At 43.0% G+C, this 18,805-nt stretch overlaps 1 protein-coding gene across 12 annotated transcripts in view; it reads right to left on the reverse strand.

Moving 5' to 3' along the window:
- The window catches only part of BCL2L11 (BCL2 like 11), a 47,391-nt gene that overhangs the window by 18,192 nt on the left and 10,394 nt on the right, over positions 1-18,805 (reverse strand). The window lies entirely within an intron of this gene.

Below are 18,805 nucleotides of genomic sequence, written 5' to 3' on the forward strand. Positions count from 1 at the left end.
CCTATTAAAATTAAAATTTAAATGGCCAAAACTGGCAAGAAACAGAATTTCAGGGTAGATGTGATGCCAGGTAGTGATATAATAGCTCACTTCCTCCTCTTGGGTTTACAGCGCTTTGGTCTGTCACAGGTCCCCGATCATTACTATTCCTTTTATACTATCAGCAATCAAGTGGTTTCCCACCCCAACTTCAGATGCCATTAAAAAAGTCGACTCACCCCTGAGAGAAAGGAAAGCTCTTAGAATGCCTACTACACCTCAGAGCCTGAAGGTCCGGTATGAGTCATTTCATGCCATCCCGCTCTCCAGGCCTCCAGGGACACAGCTGCCCCATCCACAGATGTCCAGACTAGCAAGCAGACACCGTATGGCCACCTCACAGCTACTGCCACATGCCTCTCCTGGGTTTCAGAGCCCCCACCTGTCTGTCACTACGCAAGGCTTTCTTGAAGAGTAGAGTATCTGCTCTCAAGGGCGCCTGACTGGCCCACTGGGTGGAACATGTGACTCTGGGTGAGTTCAAGTCTCACATTGTGCATACAATTTACATAAAAACAAAATAAAACTAAAATAATAAAAAAGGGTAATCTGCTTTTAATCCTAGAGTCGGAAATGAAAAAAAATACCAATTATCCAAAAAAAAAAAAAAAAAAAAAAGGGTAAACTATAGATAGTGGGTCTTATAAAGATGGTAAGACAGGCAAAAAACACCTGGAAATTACCCAGTGCTTAATCAATCAAGACATTCACTAACGTACCCAACGAATGCTAATAACGCCGGTGCCAGACACTATTCTAAGAGGTGCTCTCCATATAGCAACCACACAGGACAAGCCCTGCTCCGGTGGAGTTGACATCCTTCCGGATTAAATTTTGAAACTTAAATGTGAAGTTTCTCTGGACACAACACTTGGAAGAAACCTTGGTATCTGTTATAACACGAAACAAAAATAACTCCCGCAGTTAATTTCCCCAACCCGGAGATGAAGCCTACTGCCTTCTCCTTCACACCCTTACTTTACTTACTCTGCGTGTGGTCTGGAAGGTTCTGCCTGGCTTACGCCTGGGCTGGTAACCATCAAAGGGGTCGGTCTTGTGTCAGAAGTCGGCTTATCATCCAACTAGCACCTAGTGAACACATCAACCCAGCCAGCAGCCAAGAAGGAAATATGGAACCTTGGTGGCCAGACTCAACGTGTTCTCAGAGGTAAGTGCTCTGCTGTATTTTGGGAAAGGAGGCAAAGGAGTTTCTTCTCTAAGTGTTTCTTCTCTAGGCAAAAACAGTTTGGTAGCTTGAATAAATGTACAGACACAAACATACCCACGAAGTCTGTGGCAGTGAGACACAGGGTGGGAGTGTCTGTGGGAGGCCCAGGAGGCCGCCCGCTCTCGGGTTTCCTAGGCAACTCTGGTGCAGATGCTCCACAGCCCAGACCCCAAGAACACTGAGCAACAGGCAAGGCACCTCGGGGACGTCCTGGAGTTTTAAGGAACCCAAGATATTGGATCAGACCCAGCTAAGCAGACACTGACTGGTTAGAACAACAGATCAGAGCTCTCTATCTGTACTTAGGTGTATTTTTGTTTAAGCTGACCTAGATGAGTAACAACACCATCTAATCCAATAACAACACTAGAAATTAACTTCTGCCAAGGAGACTGATCTGCCTGGACTACTCTAATACAGCACAAGTCACCATTTGGCTCTTGAAGAAAATGTTTTTTTTTTTTTCTTGTTCCTTCAACAAGCTAAAATGACTATCAATGTTAAATGTTAAAATGACTTCCCTATTAAAGCTAAAATGACTATCATTCATTCTGCAATAAAACCTACCTAACATGTACACAGAGTAGACAGCTTGTTTAAGACAAAAGTTCTATTCTGAATATCCTAAAGGGAATCCTATTCCTGTATTTTACAAGGGAAGTCTTAATCTTAGTACAGTGAGTTTTTCAACATAAATTTCAAAGATAATTTCCAAAGTGACCAAAATATCTTCTCTTTGGGGGGTGGGGGAAGATTTTCTCAACCTTATCACTAGTTTAATCTTAGTGTCCTATTTGGCCTCATGTCACACAAGAACCCACCGGAACAAAAGATGGGGGTCAGGCTGACCCTAGAGAATGAGTCTGTCGGCCCCATGGTAGTGCTGGTCAAAGCTCAAAGTCATTTGTTTAATTCTGCGCCACTGTCACCCAGAGCGTGAACCCCCACAACAGTGAAGGATTCAGGGTATGGTCTTCTAAAAGGTGCACCTGAAGCAGGTGGGGCTCAGAGGCAGGGAATATTCAAAGCCAATCTACCCTCACTGTCATAATTCTACCCAGATGCTGACCTGACTACACCCATTATAATAACAAAGTCTACCTATTAAAATGATAACTTACACTTATATTTCTCATCTGTAAGTATCAAGCACAAATATGCAACTTTCTATCCACAATGTGTTTCACAACCATAAATGTGGATACCTGATCAATAAAATGGGTCTGTACTTGAAACAGAAACTCTTATTACTAGTCAAGAAAATAAAAAGTTTAGCTTATAAGGCGATTTTACATGCACATAAAAAATTCTCCAAAGGGAAAATTCTGGTGAGATGTATTTTGCCCATTAAAAAATGTAATTTCCGCATTGAAGAAATCAGGTCACTCTGTGAACCTGACACTAATACTTAGGGGAGAATAAAAAACAGAATAAAATATATACTGATCTAAATGTAAAGCTGTCCCAAAGCAGTAACCTAAAGCCCAGGAAAGGCCAGCTCGTATACTACAAGCACCAGACTGGCCTGGGGGAACCTGCTGGGTCCAGATTTTCTAACCAAAGCTACGAATCAAAAATAAAACAACTGTGCCGGACATAGGCAATTTTGTCAAAAGTGTGAAATGTTTGCTGAATTTTCATCAAAACTCTTAGAAACAATCTTTTGAAATCCAGGATTTACTGTACCATTATTTCCTACAGAAAATCTAATTAATTCATTTCTCTGTACCAGTGTTGGCAGAGCAGGGAGGGAGGGAAAGGAGGACTTTTTTTTTAAGCAGAGGCTTAACCCACTGAGCCACCCAGGTGCCCCAGGAGGACATTTTTTAATGTCAGAGTTATGCAAAGACGTGTGGTATTTAATTAACAGATTGTTCTGGTTCCACTACAGAACATTTTCCAACCCATATGATAATTTCAAATCTTAGACGCTTAGCAATTGAAAAAATTAATGTCGTGGTTAAGTGGCTGATAGTGAAATCAGGCTGGGGCTTTCAGAAAGGGCTTTCTGTAGCACCGTCAGCTAAGGTGGGAAAATGGAAAAAAATAAAAATAAAAACCCGAGATTGTCAATTCATAGTGAGCTCGACATTAGCCAAACCAAACCTTCTGACTTTTCCTGAAGGCTCACCTGCCTCCACCCCACTGTTACCAACAGCAGGTGTTAAAATAACGAAGGTGCCATCACAACACCACTGCCACTGTTTCCACACCCAGCTGTTTTGCTCTGTGAGGGTGCAGAGAAACACCCCCGTGTGGGGCATGCGTGTGTGCTGGGGGTACCATATCCCATATGGGCTCATTCTGAGCAACAGGACTGGTGCAGCTCTCACTTCGAGGGGCAGCCACTATTCCACCTGGGGGGTCCCTACTGGTATTTCAAGTGCAGAACCAGAAACCAAATTAAAATTCACGGAAATACATCACACTGTTCTGTTTTCAGATGTTCGGTAATCCACAAATACTTAGGCAGAATCAAGATTAGATTTTAAAGTAGTCAGCATGAATTAAGCTTTGAATATGTATCCAACTCAGAGCCAAGGAAGGATTTCTCAGACTCCGAACAGATATGGAATGTAGGACTTTGAAGACATGATGGTTTTTATTTTCAACACACAGCAGATCATACTTAGACAAGCACACATTTTGCCTGGCAATTACCAGGGGCTGTGGGGGCCCTTCCTCTCAGCATCTTAGGGTCATCCATCTTTATTCCCTGAGGAGAGTTTTAATTTAATCCAAAACCATAAGGACCCTCTAAAAGACCATTTCTCTGTTGGCTCTGAAACCAGTGCCAAACCACTTCCAAAAGAGAATTCCAAAAATGTTCAGAAGAAACACCGTTCAGAAAGAAACACCTTTGCAGGTGACCGTTTTTTAAGCATGACATTAATTTGAGAAAATAAAAATTCTGGGATGTCAACTCAACCAGATAGTCTCATTTAAGTGAGTATCTTCAGAAATAACTTTATCAAGTCACAGCTACCCACAAGCTTACAAGAGGAAAAAGGACATAGCCAGCAGGCCGGCTAAGTGATCAGGCCCACATGCCCCAGGATTCCCAGTTAGCCCTGGAGGAAAGAGTGACTGCCACTCTAATAAGTTTCACTGCAGAAGATGCTGTAAGAATCACCTTTAGAAACTCCAATCATTCTCAGAAATGAGCCAGAACCCAATCTCACTGCATGCACCCCCACTATCTGTTTCTCCCTTGCATCACTTTATTTGTTGATAAATCTTGTGTCAGTTGCACAAGGGCCCCTGGAGGATCATGACAGCAATGAGAAATAAAACACCGTGATCGCAGCATCAGTGCTCACAAAGTCCCTCCATCTGTTTTCCCCGGGTACACACTCGTGTCAAGCCTGGACGGTTGTGTGGTGAATTCACGACAGTACTTTACAAACAGCTGCTCGGAGATAGCACCACCACAAATAATGAAGTTCAGGAGAGGAAGCCAGTGTTTTATACTTACTCCTTTCAGTGCGTGTTGCCCATGCTTTTATGCGGCCTAGAGTAAGAAAGTCAAAACAAGCTGCTTTGATCCACTTCCAGGCTGACCATTTGGAAACTGCCAGTAAACCACCGCTGTGAAGCTGGACAGAAGTCTGGAGACCAGCATGCATCATCTCTCCCCTTCTCCCATTATGTTTCTCACAGGGAAATTCGAATCTAAGGCATTAAGACCAATATGTATGATGCCGCTTCTCTCATTGACTGTTCATCATCAGAAGACCTACTTACCTGTTTCACCTGAGCTGCGGCCTCCCAACACATGTTCCCAACTGTACTAGAAGCCAGTGACATGCTAGCAGCAAACCCAGACTGAGTTTTTAAGGTCTCTGTCCAAAGACATACACTGCCAGCGCTCAATCAGAGCAGAAGTCCAGCATCTCAGGCAGGTGGGAGACCCGGCACAGGGGCCACCAGATGCCAGGTCACCTGGCCTTGGTGCCCACTGCCCGGTGGGTGGCCTGCTTTTTCCCAAGGCAGTGCAGTCCTCACTAAAGGGCATTAGCTACTACAAAGTGCTCCCCCATAGGAAGCAGAAATGTCCCCCTTCCAACTCCCACCCCAATCATGCTTCTGTCCCCTGGGCCTAGAAAGACAATCTATGGTCCCTCTCCATTATTATCTTCTCTCTTCTTTTTTCTTTCTCTTTATTAAGTAGGCTCCATGCCCAGTGTGGAGCCCAGTGTGGGGTCCAAACTCAAGACCCTGAGATCAAGACTTGAGCTGAGATCAAGCGTCGGGTGCTTAATCAAATGAGGCCACCCAGGTGCCCCTCACCTCTCTTTAATTAAGGAAGCTGCCACCACGTGCCCCAAACCTGGTCCTGAACCAGTTCCTTCCCTGAGTGTTCTCTGGCGAGCAGTGGGAAGGCCCAGCATCACCACCCCGGTCACTCTTGGCGTGCTCCAGAAATGGGCTGCCAGAAGAGCGCTCGGCGGTCTGCACTAGGTCTGATGGGGGCCGGACACGGGATGCTACTGCTGCTCTTTGCTTTCCCTACACTGTGCCGAGCCGCACCCGGTCTCTCAGACAGCTGCAGCTCCATTCTCTAGTCTTAAATTCCACTCAGAGGATTACGGGGGATTTGACTGTGCCATCTTATTTCAAAAAACAAAAATAACTCCCAAACTAGGTACAGTCAAATGAAAAGCAGCTCTGAGCTTGCTTTAAGATAGAGACATGTACCCAATGTCCCTTCTACTGACAGTGCAGGCCATCTCCTATCCAGACGGTTTATTCCACCATTTACTCCATCGCAACCACAGAAAAAGAAGTGCTCTTTGGAAATCTTTTAAAAGTAAATACATGACTCCATACATTAATTCACGTAAAACCGTTCCTTAAGAATAAGGTGTTAAAAAAAGCTTGAAGTTACTACCTTTCAGTGACTTGTAATGTTATACCTAGCTAAAAATTGGGGAGGAAATGAAAATTTAAACCACAAATATAAAAATTCCTGACTACAGAATAAGTGTGGCTTCCTTTATGAAATGTAACACTGGCAGCAGGAAACAGGTGACAAAAATCTCTTCTAATTCAAATTAAGGCCTTAAAATTACTGTATTTCATCTCCGTTGTAGTGAAGGCCAAGACTTGGAGCAAAAACAGAGTCCCAAGAAGCTACATCTTGAGCAGTTTTTCTTTTAATTATTTTTATAAAGTTTTTTATTTATTTGACACAGAAAGAGAGCCCAAGCAGGGGGAGTGGCAAGCAGAGGGAGAAGAAGGTTCCCTGATGAGCAGGGAGCCCAGTGTGGGACTTGATCCCAGGACCCTGTGATCATGACCTGAGCCAAAAAAAAGATGCTTAACCAACTGAGCCACCCAGGTGCCCCTTAAGCAGTTTTGAATCAAAACTTCCCCAGTTGGAATTTATAATCGCCATCCACCAAGTAAAGAACTAACCCATTGCCCACACATCTGTGCTAACACAGATGTGTGGGCAGTGGGAACACACCAGAAGCCTGAGGTGCATTGAAGGCTTCTCCCTTACAACAAATTCAGGAAAGGCAGCTGCCTCTTTTTACTACACATCATATGAGAAAACTTGACACCTCAATTCCAGACGGTCTTTGGTGTAATCACCAAGATGTAATCGTTGTGCTTAGACACAAAACGGTTTACATATCTGTCCTTAACAGACTGACTCGGGCTGGGTGGCTCCTCCCTAGAAAACTCAAAGCTTGTGCGACCTGATTGAGCACAAGCACGTTTAGGCTGAAAGTATGTGTCCCACCTCTAAGGGACGCAGGTGAACACATGCCCTGCATAACTTTTGTAGGGAACTCAATAATAAATAGAATGTTACAAGAACTAAATGTGGCATGTGAAATAAGGACACTGGAAGGCTCAAGCCAGTGGAACACCGGAGTGGTACGGTGTGTAGTCAATGAGAAACATGGGTTAAGCCTCAAGTTCCTTCATCCACTGACTAGCCTGTATTCATGTTCAGGACACTACAAAACCTTTTTGTAACTCAGCAATTACAGGCATTGCCTGTAAACCACACAAATGTTAGGTAAGAAACTGTGCTATGTTCTTCCACAAGGAAAAAGCAAGGAAGTTACGGTTACCACTGGCACAAGTCCAAGCATAAGTTATGTGGAATTCTGTGCTGAAAGACCATGAGGTCTGGTGGTCTTGAAGGTCTTTTATCTGTTCTGGTTTATACTTGCTTCTTCCTCCTCCCCAGTACCCATGACCCCTGCAGGGTAGACACAGCTGCTGGCCCAGCTCTGATGCCTCATGGGTTTATAAACTGGGCAAAATGATTTGACTACCCCTGTACTTAGAAACCGTCTTTGCAATACAGATTCACCTGGGGTTACCGAAATTCAGCACAACCCCCCCCCCCCCCATTCCTCTGACCACTACTGAATGGCTACAACACCCTTCTCCATCAGAAGAGGACATCTGTGTCTCACCAGGTTGAGGGATGAGCCCCAGGGGCTGTAATAGGTCAGTGGAGGGATCAAGACTAGACTGGGTCACCTTTTGTAACTTTCCACTCCCATATTCCATGACATACTATCAGTAAAATGGACTACAGCGAAAACAATGCTGGCATATAGACTACAGCAGGCTTTCCTTACCAAGAAAACACAGTTACAAGTTTCAAATAAGCACAGGGGGAATATTCAAGTGAAAAAAAGAGTCGTGGGCATTCATAAGCTGCATTAAATATTACCTGAATTCTCATTAAATCTACAAATATTTGGGCTCCTGCCATTATGCACCAAACTGTTTTCCTTCTCAAGCTGGTAAGTTTTTTTGACTAGTTTTAGTAGAAGTTATGCTCAGGGGTAAGTAATATTGAGGTCTAATTACAAATATACACCAACATAGCATATGTGCAGAATTCATTTCTAGATTACTTTGTGTTAAAAAATTTCTCAAGAGGGGCACACCGGGGTGGCTCAGTCGGTTGAGTGTCTCACTCTCGGTTTTGGCTCGGGTGACAGTCTAGGGTCATGAGATTGAGCTGTGTGAAATGCGTAGGCTCCCCACTCATCAGGGAGTCTGTTTCAGATTCCCTCTCCCTCCCTGCCTGTCTTCCCCTCGCGCTCTCAAATAAATAAATAAAATCTTAAAAAAATTGTTTTTCCTTTAGAAATGAAAAAACCAGAAGAAAAAAAAAACAACCCACAAGAAATCTTAGTCTGTCCTCCAACACATTTGTTCCATGAAAAAGTAACTGTCAGTAAACTAAGGTTGCGCAGCTCAACTTGCCTCATACACCTGCATAGACACACATTTGTAAGAATCTGCAGATCCTTTCTGCTTAAGCCAGCTTCTTCTAAAAAGTCTCCGATTACTCAGTAAATCTATAAATTGGTTCTATCAAAACATTTCACTACAAGGAATAGAAGAATGCTCTGGTCCAGGAACATGACATATACGGGGGTAGTTCCCAGAGCAACTTAGAGTTGAGAATCATCACACTGAAACTGTTTTAATTTGAACCTTTCTCAGATTGAAATGACTGATTCCTTTGTTTTACAAAATTTTAGCTTTGAAACCACTTTCACTCGTAAAGAAGGTCAGCAAAGCCCAAATTAAAGTAAGTCATCAGTGCCAAAGGCCTGAGTTCCCACCTCCAACATCAGATGTGCCCTCAACTGTTTCCAAATCTTGGAGTTCTGCTTCTTGAAGGGACATAATATCCCAGCTCTCAGGGCTGCAGACACAATCCACGTGGTCAGCTGGCCTGTGTCGTCCCTGAGTGCGGATGCTGAAGGGGAGACACGCTCAGGCTGCAACTCAAGCACAGACCCCAGCCTCACACAGGCCTGTGGGCTCATGCAGCCCGGCACAGACCCCAGCCTCACACAGGCCTGTGGGCACATGCAGCCCAGCACACACACAAAAGGAGACAAACCAGGAACTGCCTGCCAGCAGCTCTTCTTAGGGGCTGCTTCCCTGGCTTCTCAGGGGCTTCCCGCCATCGCCGCCGTCTGGCTGAGCTGTAGCTACAAACCACAGGGATCTGCTCCAGGGCAGAGAACAGAGGAAATACAAAGTCAGTCTGGCTTTTCCAAAAGACACCAGGGATACCAACTCATTCTAATAAATACTGAAAACCACAACGGCACGGGCTCTTACAAACGGGGCTTAAACTTGTCCACCAGGGAAATGCAGTCTGTAGTGTTGGCATCAGTCACCTCATAGCACGTGAAGAAAAAGTTCTCAAGAAGCATTCATGAGTCTCTCATTCAAAAATAAAACCCAAAATTTAACAGATGACTAAAAGAGCGTAACCTCCCTCAAAGCGGGGGGGGGGGGGGGGGGCTGTTTTAAAATTCTTCATTCTATTCAAGCAATGAATATTTTTAATACTAAAACAGAAAGCAAAATATCTCATTTCCAAAAAGGGGGCTTAATATTTGACTGCAGGAAAACGTAGGTTAGCCTGTGTCTTATGTCTCAGGACCATTCTTTCTCCAAATACACATGCTGAACTCTAGTCAAGTTTCTGCCAAGTGCAATGGGCCATCTCACAGGTGTCCCCGACATGGGCCCAGCTCAGACACAGTGCGGTTTCCAGATGTCTCTCCATGGTCCAAAGACTTGCCAAAGAAGCCAAGGTTCTTTGTAGGGTATGCAGGTTCATGGGCAGGTTAGGGGTGATTCAGATCTCCCCTCCCCACTCCCACCATGTCAGTTACTAGAAAAGACCTTTTTTGCATGTTTGTTCTGGGACCTAGGGGAGTCAGAATTATAGTAGCATTTCCAGATGAATTCACTTCCCTGTCAGTTTCCTATACTCCTGAAACAGCTCCTTTCCATGGAAAGCAGGAGAGAACATTCATTACTGTTATACTTACTGAAAACCCATGGCTGCAACAGGTCATTAAGGAGCAAGAAGAAATTAGCAACCGGGTTCCCACCAGATGCTTACTATTTTTTTAAAAATTTTATTTATTATTTATTTATTTGATGAGCAGAGAGGGGGAGAGGGAGAAGTAGACTCCCCACTGATCAGGGAGCCCGATGTGGGCCTCAATCCCAGGACCCTGATTGTCATGACCTGAACCGAAGGCAAACATTTAACCGACTGAGCCACCCAGGCGCCCCTTCTGGATGAAATCTTTACCAACATAAGGGGCATGACACTTAATACTGAATCATACATGGAAGATGTACATGTCATAGGGACAAGCTGCTGGGTATGTTAAAATGAAGATTAAAATTAAAAGAAAATTTTATGTATGTATTGTATGTTAGATTTATTCTATTATAAATGCTAGTTATGATTTTGCCAACACAAAAAGGCACACAGGTAAGACTACTTGAAACTTGAATGCAAAAAATTTTGCTTTTAACCTTTTGATATATTGTCCTTCTAATCTTTGTTACACTTAACATACTTTGTAAACTTCTTGAACACCAACGTTTTTGCCTACCATAAACTCATGAGCTGGGCCTACTCTCCAGTGTGATGGTATCAGAACATGGGGCCTGTAGGAGGGGATTAGAGCCCCAGCGTAGAGCCTTCACGAACGGGACCAGTGCCTTTGTAAGAGGTCTCTCTCCATCATATGAGGACACAGTGAGAAGGCAGTGGTGTCTCCCCAGAACCTGGACGTGTTCATCACCCTAATCTCAGACTTCCAGCTTCCAGAAGTATGAGATCAGTGTTTCTTGGTGAAGATACCCAGTCTGTGGTATTTTTGTTATAGCAGCAAAAACAGACTAAGACACTAAGATATCAGCAATAGTTTTGTAACATTTTCTAACAGAATTTTAGGCCAGCAGCATTTTCCATGCCATTATTCTCCTTAACATCATTAAGAAGACAGCACCACAGTCTGTCAAGAGGATGTGTAATAACTGAAGAGATTCCCCCATACCATTAAGACGGTCAACAGTTTTTCTTTTCCCCTGGCTGGGATAAATAATGCCATGATGACCCCTCTGTACACACGTGTCTCCTAGCATCTCCTGCCGAAGAAAGGAATGCAGGCCTCCCTCTGCTCTGTGGCTCCAGAGCAGGGTCTGAGTGTGAGTGGGTGGCACGGTGCTTAGAGCCTGGAGCACGGCATAGGGCCAAGTCCACAAGGTCTTACAGGACACGTATTTGGTTTCTGTCAACATGACACCCACTGAGAAGGAAAGCAGTCTTGGCTCGCACGCCCCAGCACAGGTCCCAGCCACAGACTAAGGAGAACCACCAGAGGACACTGACCAGATGAGAAAGAAGCTAGATGTTCTGTCACATGAGGAATTTGTTGTGAGACTGAGCTGCCCCCACAAAGGAGGAATGAAGACCTATGAATTCTGGTGTGGGAAGTGGCGGCTGGGACAGGGAGAGGAGGTGGTCCGTGGGGAGTCACCCTCAACACAGCCAGGGCGACCACAGACCAGGGGCATGAAGACATCTGGGCACTAGGCAAGGGCTCCAATTCCTTCGTGAACAAGGAGGTCAGAAGCAAGGTATCAGACTGCCTAGCATTCAGTTCTATGCACATCTTCCAACCTAACACCACAAATCCTGACACATAAAACAACACAAGTCAATGCACAATGAATATCTTTTTCTGCCTTATAGTGCAATCAGGCAGGACTACAGGGCTTATTTTCTCTAATAAGTTCCCCTACAGCACGTGGAACCTGACTGGAATGACAGGACAAGGGAGAGAAGCAGGGTGGACACCCCAGGGGCTCACCACCAATTTCATCCACAAGGCAGCTACCATGAGAGACTCTGAAGTTACCATGTAAAAACAGTGGCTAGGAGTACTGCTAAATCTCCCGATGTGAAAAGCCCTTTATTCCATAGACTGAAAACAGAGGGTGACGGAGGCGGTGGCTATAATTCCAAGCAGTACTCTGTAGTTATAGCCAATCAATACCCATCATAAGTACTTAGTTAAAAGAAGATACAGATTTCTAATCCCACCAAGGTGGTGTCAACCCCAACCCCCCGGTCCCTACAGAGCACAATAAACAAGAAAATGCTAAAAGGGAAGAAGAGGTGGGTTGCTTGGGGACCCCGGAACTTGAGGAATGACATGGCCGAGAGGTTCCTGCTTCTTCATTACTTTCCATACTTCCTGGACAGGGTCCTGAGGAGTTCTCCAACTGTCGGGCTCCAACTCTCACAGAGACAGCGCTCCCAGGAAAGGCTGGTCTAACCTGGCGAAAGCACTGGGGAGAGGGTGGCCTCACAAGAGAATACCTTCTTGGCAATAGCCGCCCCGCCCCAGCTGAACACCACACGTGCAGTTTCAGCATGGCCAGGCCAGGAGCATGGCCGGGCCAGGAGCTGGGATTCCACCACCAGATTGTGTTAGCAGGCTAAGGGGGAGCTGATCTGCCAGGCTCTCCCTGCAGAGGCAGGCAGAGCCAATCCTGCTGCCCTGCCAGAACAATATTTGAGAAACCACGTGGGTGTTATCTCTCATCCCCTGCCCAGTGGAAGCAAATGATGCTGATTCCACCCCCTTCCAGGGTAGCACTGGGGCCCAGCAGCAAGCTGACCCTCCAACCCCATTAAGCAGCAAGAAGGTGGTACAAAGTGGGGTTTATTGCCACTTCTCAAACACACATACACACACATGTGCATGTACCCCCCACCAAGCATCAATGTGCAGTGAGACACAACAAGTCAGAGCAAGGGAGACCACCACTTCCCCCACCCTTGGCTGGGGGAAGGCTCAGTGGGGAGCTGAGCCTGCAGACCCACCTGGCAGCAACAAGACTGCATGAGCTGGTAGGAGATAGGGCTAGGGCCCATAGGTTCTGCCTACCCAAGGCCTGCGTGTCTGCAGGATCCAGTGGGTCACTGAGCCTCCACTCCCAACAGGCATTAAGGAGAAAGATCAGGAGCTCACACCCAGCATCATGAGGGGAACAAGGTGGTGGGAGACAGGGCTAGTGTTCACTCCCATCACCTCTACTCTGGTGTAAACACAAGGAGCTAAGAAAAGCTGAGCTTTAGCCTCCACCCTGCAGAAGCAAGGCTATGAGTCAGCCCTCCACCACTTCCCCCTTCCAGGTGTCAGCAGGGGTTGCAGGGAGCCAAGCACACACCTTCAAATGAGCTCAATGAATCCACGCTATCTGGTGCCCCATTTTTGCTGGAAAGTATCGGCAAGGCCAAGGAGGGCTATGAACTTCTGCCTCATTTGGAAGAAGCAATAAAAAATTTTAGAATTGTAAAGTTGTTAAGTTACAACTAGTGGCAGGGAGCGCTACCTCATTGGCTGTGCTCACTAGTCAGAATGGGAATGACAGATGACAGAATCTATAGACATAAGGCTAGGTCCATAGAATTTACTCAGAATATAGAATGAAACACAGAATATAGAATGAAAACTGAAGAGAGTCTCTTCAGGGATCTGTGAGTCACAACAAAAAGACATTCTTGTTATAGGAGTCCCAAAAGAGAGAGAGACTGAAAAAATACTCAAAGACATAATGGCTGAAAACTTCCCAAACCTGGCACAAAATAAAACCACAGATTTAAGAAGCTGAGTGAACCTCAAAAAGGAGAAACCCAAAGAAATCCAAGACACATCATAATTAAACTTCTGGAAACTAAAAAAAAAAAAAAAAAAAAAAGAAAAAGAAAAGAAAAAACCTTGGAAGGCACCAGGCAGAAATGACATAATACTTAAAAGAGAACAACACTGGAAAGATGACAGACTTCTCATCTGAAACAATGAAGGCCAGAAAGAAGTGGCAGGTCTTTTAAGGTCAGGAAAAAACAAAGCAAACAAACAAACAAACATCAACTGTGAATTCTATCTCCACTGAAAATATCCTTATCCTAGAAAAGACCAAGACATTCTTAAACACAGGAATTAAGGCGTGTTGCTAGCAGCCTATCATTTAGAAATGACTTAAAGGAAGTCCTCTGAACACAAAGGAAATTATAACCGAAGGCTTAGAACCACAGAAAGGAAAGAATATTGAAATGGGAAAAAGAGAGGAGGAAATATAAGAAACTCGCCTATTTTTCATAAGCTTCTTACATTATATTTGATGTACGAAGCAAAAAAATATGACACCATCAGATATGGGGCTCAATGTATATAGAGAAAATAATTTAAGACAATTATATCTGAAAGTGGGGCAGGTAAAGAAACTTAAAGGGACACAGGGGCACCTGGCTGTCTGTGGAGCATAGGACTCTTGATTTTGGCATTCAGGCCCCAAGATGGATGTGGAGTTTAAAAAAAAAAAAAAATTAAATCTTAAGAAAAAAGCTAAAATCAAGATGGAATCCTAAAAAATGTTCCAATAACCCAGAGTAAAGTTTCAACAAAGAAACACAGATATAGAGGAAACAGAAAGATGATAAAATGGCAGGCTTAAACCTTAACATATTAACAATTACCTTAAATGTAAAGGATCTAAACAGACCATTTAGAAGACAGATTTGATGGACTGGATAAAACAGTATTAACTGAAGATATGCTGTATACAAAAAAACTTACCTCAAATACAACACTATGTAGGTCAGAAGTAAATGAATGAAAAAAGATATATCTTGTGTAAAGACCTAGCATTATAACTACTTTTTACAAAAAGCAGGAGTGACTTTGTTGACATTGCATAAAGTAGACAATACAGCAATGATAAAAGGATCAATCCAAAAAGAAGACATTAACAATTCAAAATGTGTAAACACCAAACAACGGTGCCTCAAAAATTCAGGAAGCAATATCTGAGAGATCTGAAAGGAGAAATCGACAAATCCATCATTACATTTGGGGACTTGAACACCGTTTGTCTAAGCAATTGACAGAACTACCAGGGAGAAAATCAGCAAGGCTATATAGGAGAACTGGATAACACAATCAACCAACAAGATCTAATTGACACATATATATTGAACACTCTATCCAACAACAGTGGAATACAGATATTTTTCAAGCACTTGTGGATCATTTACCCAAAGAGACCTCAACAAATTACAAAGGAAATAAAAATACATGAAAATCAATGAAAATGAAAACACAACAGACCTAGACATATGGGATGCAGTTAAAGCAGTGGTGAAAGGAAATTTACGGCACTAAATGCTTACGGTAGGAAAGAGGAAAGGTCTCAAAACATTACTCCAACTTCCTACCTCAAGAAACTAGAAAAGACAAAATAAACACAAAGCAAACTAAGAAATAATAAACAATAAAGATGAAAACAGGAAAAGAGAGGAAAATGAACGAAACAAAAAAGTTGATTTTAAAAAGCAAAACCAATAAACCTCCAGGATAACTTCGATAAGGATAAAAAAATAGGAAAACATAAATCATCAATATCTAGAACGAAATGGGCTATCACAGCAGATCCTGCATCCCCTTAAAAAGATAATAAAGAAACAATTAAATACTTTATACACTCATTATTCAACAACTTAGAAGCAATGGACCAATTCCTTGTGGTTGAAAATCACAAACTACTAAAATTCAACCAAGATGAAACAGACAACCTGAACAGTCCTACGAACACTAAAAAACTGAATTTGTAATTTAAACTCCTTCCACCACCCTCCTCCAAAAGAAAGAAACCTTCAGGTCCACCTGGTCTCATTACAGAATTCCACCAAGCATTTAAAGAATTAAATACCAATTTTATACACTCTTTTCTGGAAAAGGAGGAGGAGGGACCATCTCCCAACTTTCTATTAAGGCCCTGATCAAAACCAGAACAGTTTAAAAACAGTTAAATACTTCTCATGAACTTAGGCACAAATACCATCAACAAAACATCAGCAAATTCAACCCAGCAATGTACGAAAAGAACTACACCCTGATGAAGTAGGACTTACCCCAGGAATGCAAGATAGATTAACACCGAATATCACTGTAACTCACCATATCAACAGATTAAAATAAGTAAATTCACACATTTATATATATAAATTGATACAGAATAAACATTTTATAAAATCCAACACCTATTCCATTCATGATAAAAACTGTCAGCAGGGACATCTGCTTTCACCACTCTCATTCAACATAGCACTAGAAGTTCTAGCCAGTGTAATAGGTAAAGAAAAAATGCACACCGATCAGTAAGGAAGGAATGCAATTCCTTATATGCAGATATGTCTTCATTTCACTCCCAAGAAATTTACAAAAAACTTCGTAATTATTGAGTTTAGCAAGGCTCCAGGATACAAGAACACACAAACATGAAATGCATGTATGGGAAATAAGTTTAAAAAAATATAATACCACTAATAACTGCTCCCAAGTGAATTAAATCTAACAAAACATGTACAAGATCTGTACACTGAAAAACTACAAAGCCTACAGACCTAAATACTTGGAAGAAACATATCTGCTTATGAACTGGAAACTCAACATAGTAAAAGTGCAAATTCTCCTCTAAATTCATCTATAAGTTCAACACAATCCCTATGGAAAGCTTATTCTAAAATATAGATGAAAAGGCATTGGACCCCAGTTAAAAGAACTCTGAAAAAAAAAAAAAAAAAGTTGGAGGAATCATTATCCATTTTGATGGCTCAGTATGCAACTAGAGTAATGAAGGCAGTGTGGTATTGGCAGAGGGACAGTCACACAGTTTAATAGAACACAAGAGAGAACCCAGAAACAGATCCACAAAAATATGCTGATTTTTAACAAAGGTACAAAAACAATTACCATCGACCACTGAATCACAAGGTCTACTTACAGGTGTGTTTTTTTCCATAAATACAGTACAGTGCTGTAAATGTATTTCCTCTGCTTTATAATTTTCTCAATAGCCTCTTCTTTCCTCCAGCTTATTTTAAGAATCCAGTATATAACACATATAATACACAACACATGTGTTCATCTACAGTCTGTGATATTTGTTAAGGCTTCCAGTCAGCAGCAGGCCATTAGCAGCCTTAGAGTAGTCACGTTTTGGGGGATTCAAAAGTTACATGTGGATTTTCCAGGCATGGCGCCCCTCACTTCATGTTGTTCACGGTCTAACGGTAGGTAGAAAAAGGCTAACGATTTCCATAAATGGTGCAGGAGCAAATGGGTCTGTAATCAAAAAGAACTCTTTGATCTATACCTTTGACCTAGACTTAGACTTTGATCTATACTTCACATCTCACAAATTAACTCAACATGAAAAATGTGAAACTATAGAAACTTTTGGGAAAAAAAAACAAACAAACAGGCAAAATCTTGGCACTTAAGCCTTGGCAAAGAGTTCTTAGATGATCCCAAAAACATGATCCATAAAAAGAAAAATTGGTAAATGGACTTCACTAAAATTTAATACTCTTGCTCTATGCAAAGGAAGAAAAGACAAGCTACAGAGTAGAGTAGGATATTTGGAAATCACATATATGACTTGAGTCTAGAATGTGTGAAAGCTCTCAAAAAGAGTGAAAGAGTAAAAAACCCAATCAATCATTTGGAAATGAGCAAAAGACAGGAAACAGCCACTGCACATAGAAGAGTATCCACGTGCAAATGAACACATGAAAATATATTCAACCCCATTAGCCAGGAGGGAAGCACAAGTGAAAACTATCATGAAGCATGTGTCAGAATGGCTAAAAACAAACAGTGATTATACCAAATGCTAAGTTTTAGAAGAGCTGGACCCCTCACACATTGCTGATGGGAACAAAAAATGGTACAGCCATTCTGGCAAACAGCAGTTTCTTAAGAAATTAACCTATCTATATGATCCAACAATTGCACTTCTGGGAATGAAAACTCAAATAAACACAAAAAACCTGTATGGCAGCAGTTGATTGCCATGGTGTGGCCTTGTGGCCCATCACCGGGTGAGGAGGCTTGATCAGGAAGACTGTGGCCCCGTTCTTCAACTGGCAGCTTCCAGAAGACAGGCTGGGGATACTGGATGACAAGCTGTGTGGACTGGCAAGCCCTCCCCAAGTGCCCACGGGACCAGGCCCCCACCAGAACTTGCAAGCAACCCAAATGTTCTTCAACAGGTCAATCTGCGGTGGCACATCATACCGTGGAAGGCTACTCAGCAATAAAAACCAAGCAATTGCTGACATAGACGGCGTGGGTGGATCACCATGGAATTACGCTGAGCGAAAAACCCCGTCTCTAAAGGTCATGTATGACAGAAGTGTAGATACGTGGTAGAGATGAGTTGTCGGGCGTGGGAGCAGAAGGGAGGGAGCTGCGGCTACAAAAAGGTAGCACGCAGGGATCTGGGGATGCAACTGTTCTGTATCTGGACGGTAATGCTGATCACACATCTCCACATGTGATGATAAACAGCCCAGCAGTAAATTACATGCACGCACGAAGTGGAGGGCACGTGGGACTGGTGAAAGGTGAATGAGGTAGCTGGATTCTCCGATGTAACTTCCAGGTTGTGACATACTATTGATGCAAGATGAGGGAAACTATGTAAAGGACATATGGGATCTCTGTATTCCTTCTTTCTAAAATTGTATTTTTAAGCTATCTCCACACCCAATGTGGGGTTAGAATTCACAACCCCACGATCAAGAGCTGTGAGTTATTCCAACTGAGCCAGCCAGGTTTTCGCCAGGATCTTTGCATTATTTCTTTCAACTGCATGTGA

Source organism: Mustela lutreola, chromosome 9 (assembly GCF_030435805.1).
Source record: "Mustela lutreola isolate mMusLut2 chromosome 9, mMusLut2.pri, whole genome shotgun sequence".
NCBI lineage: Eukaryota > Metazoa > Chordata > Mammalia > Carnivora > Mustelidae > Mustela > Mustela lutreola.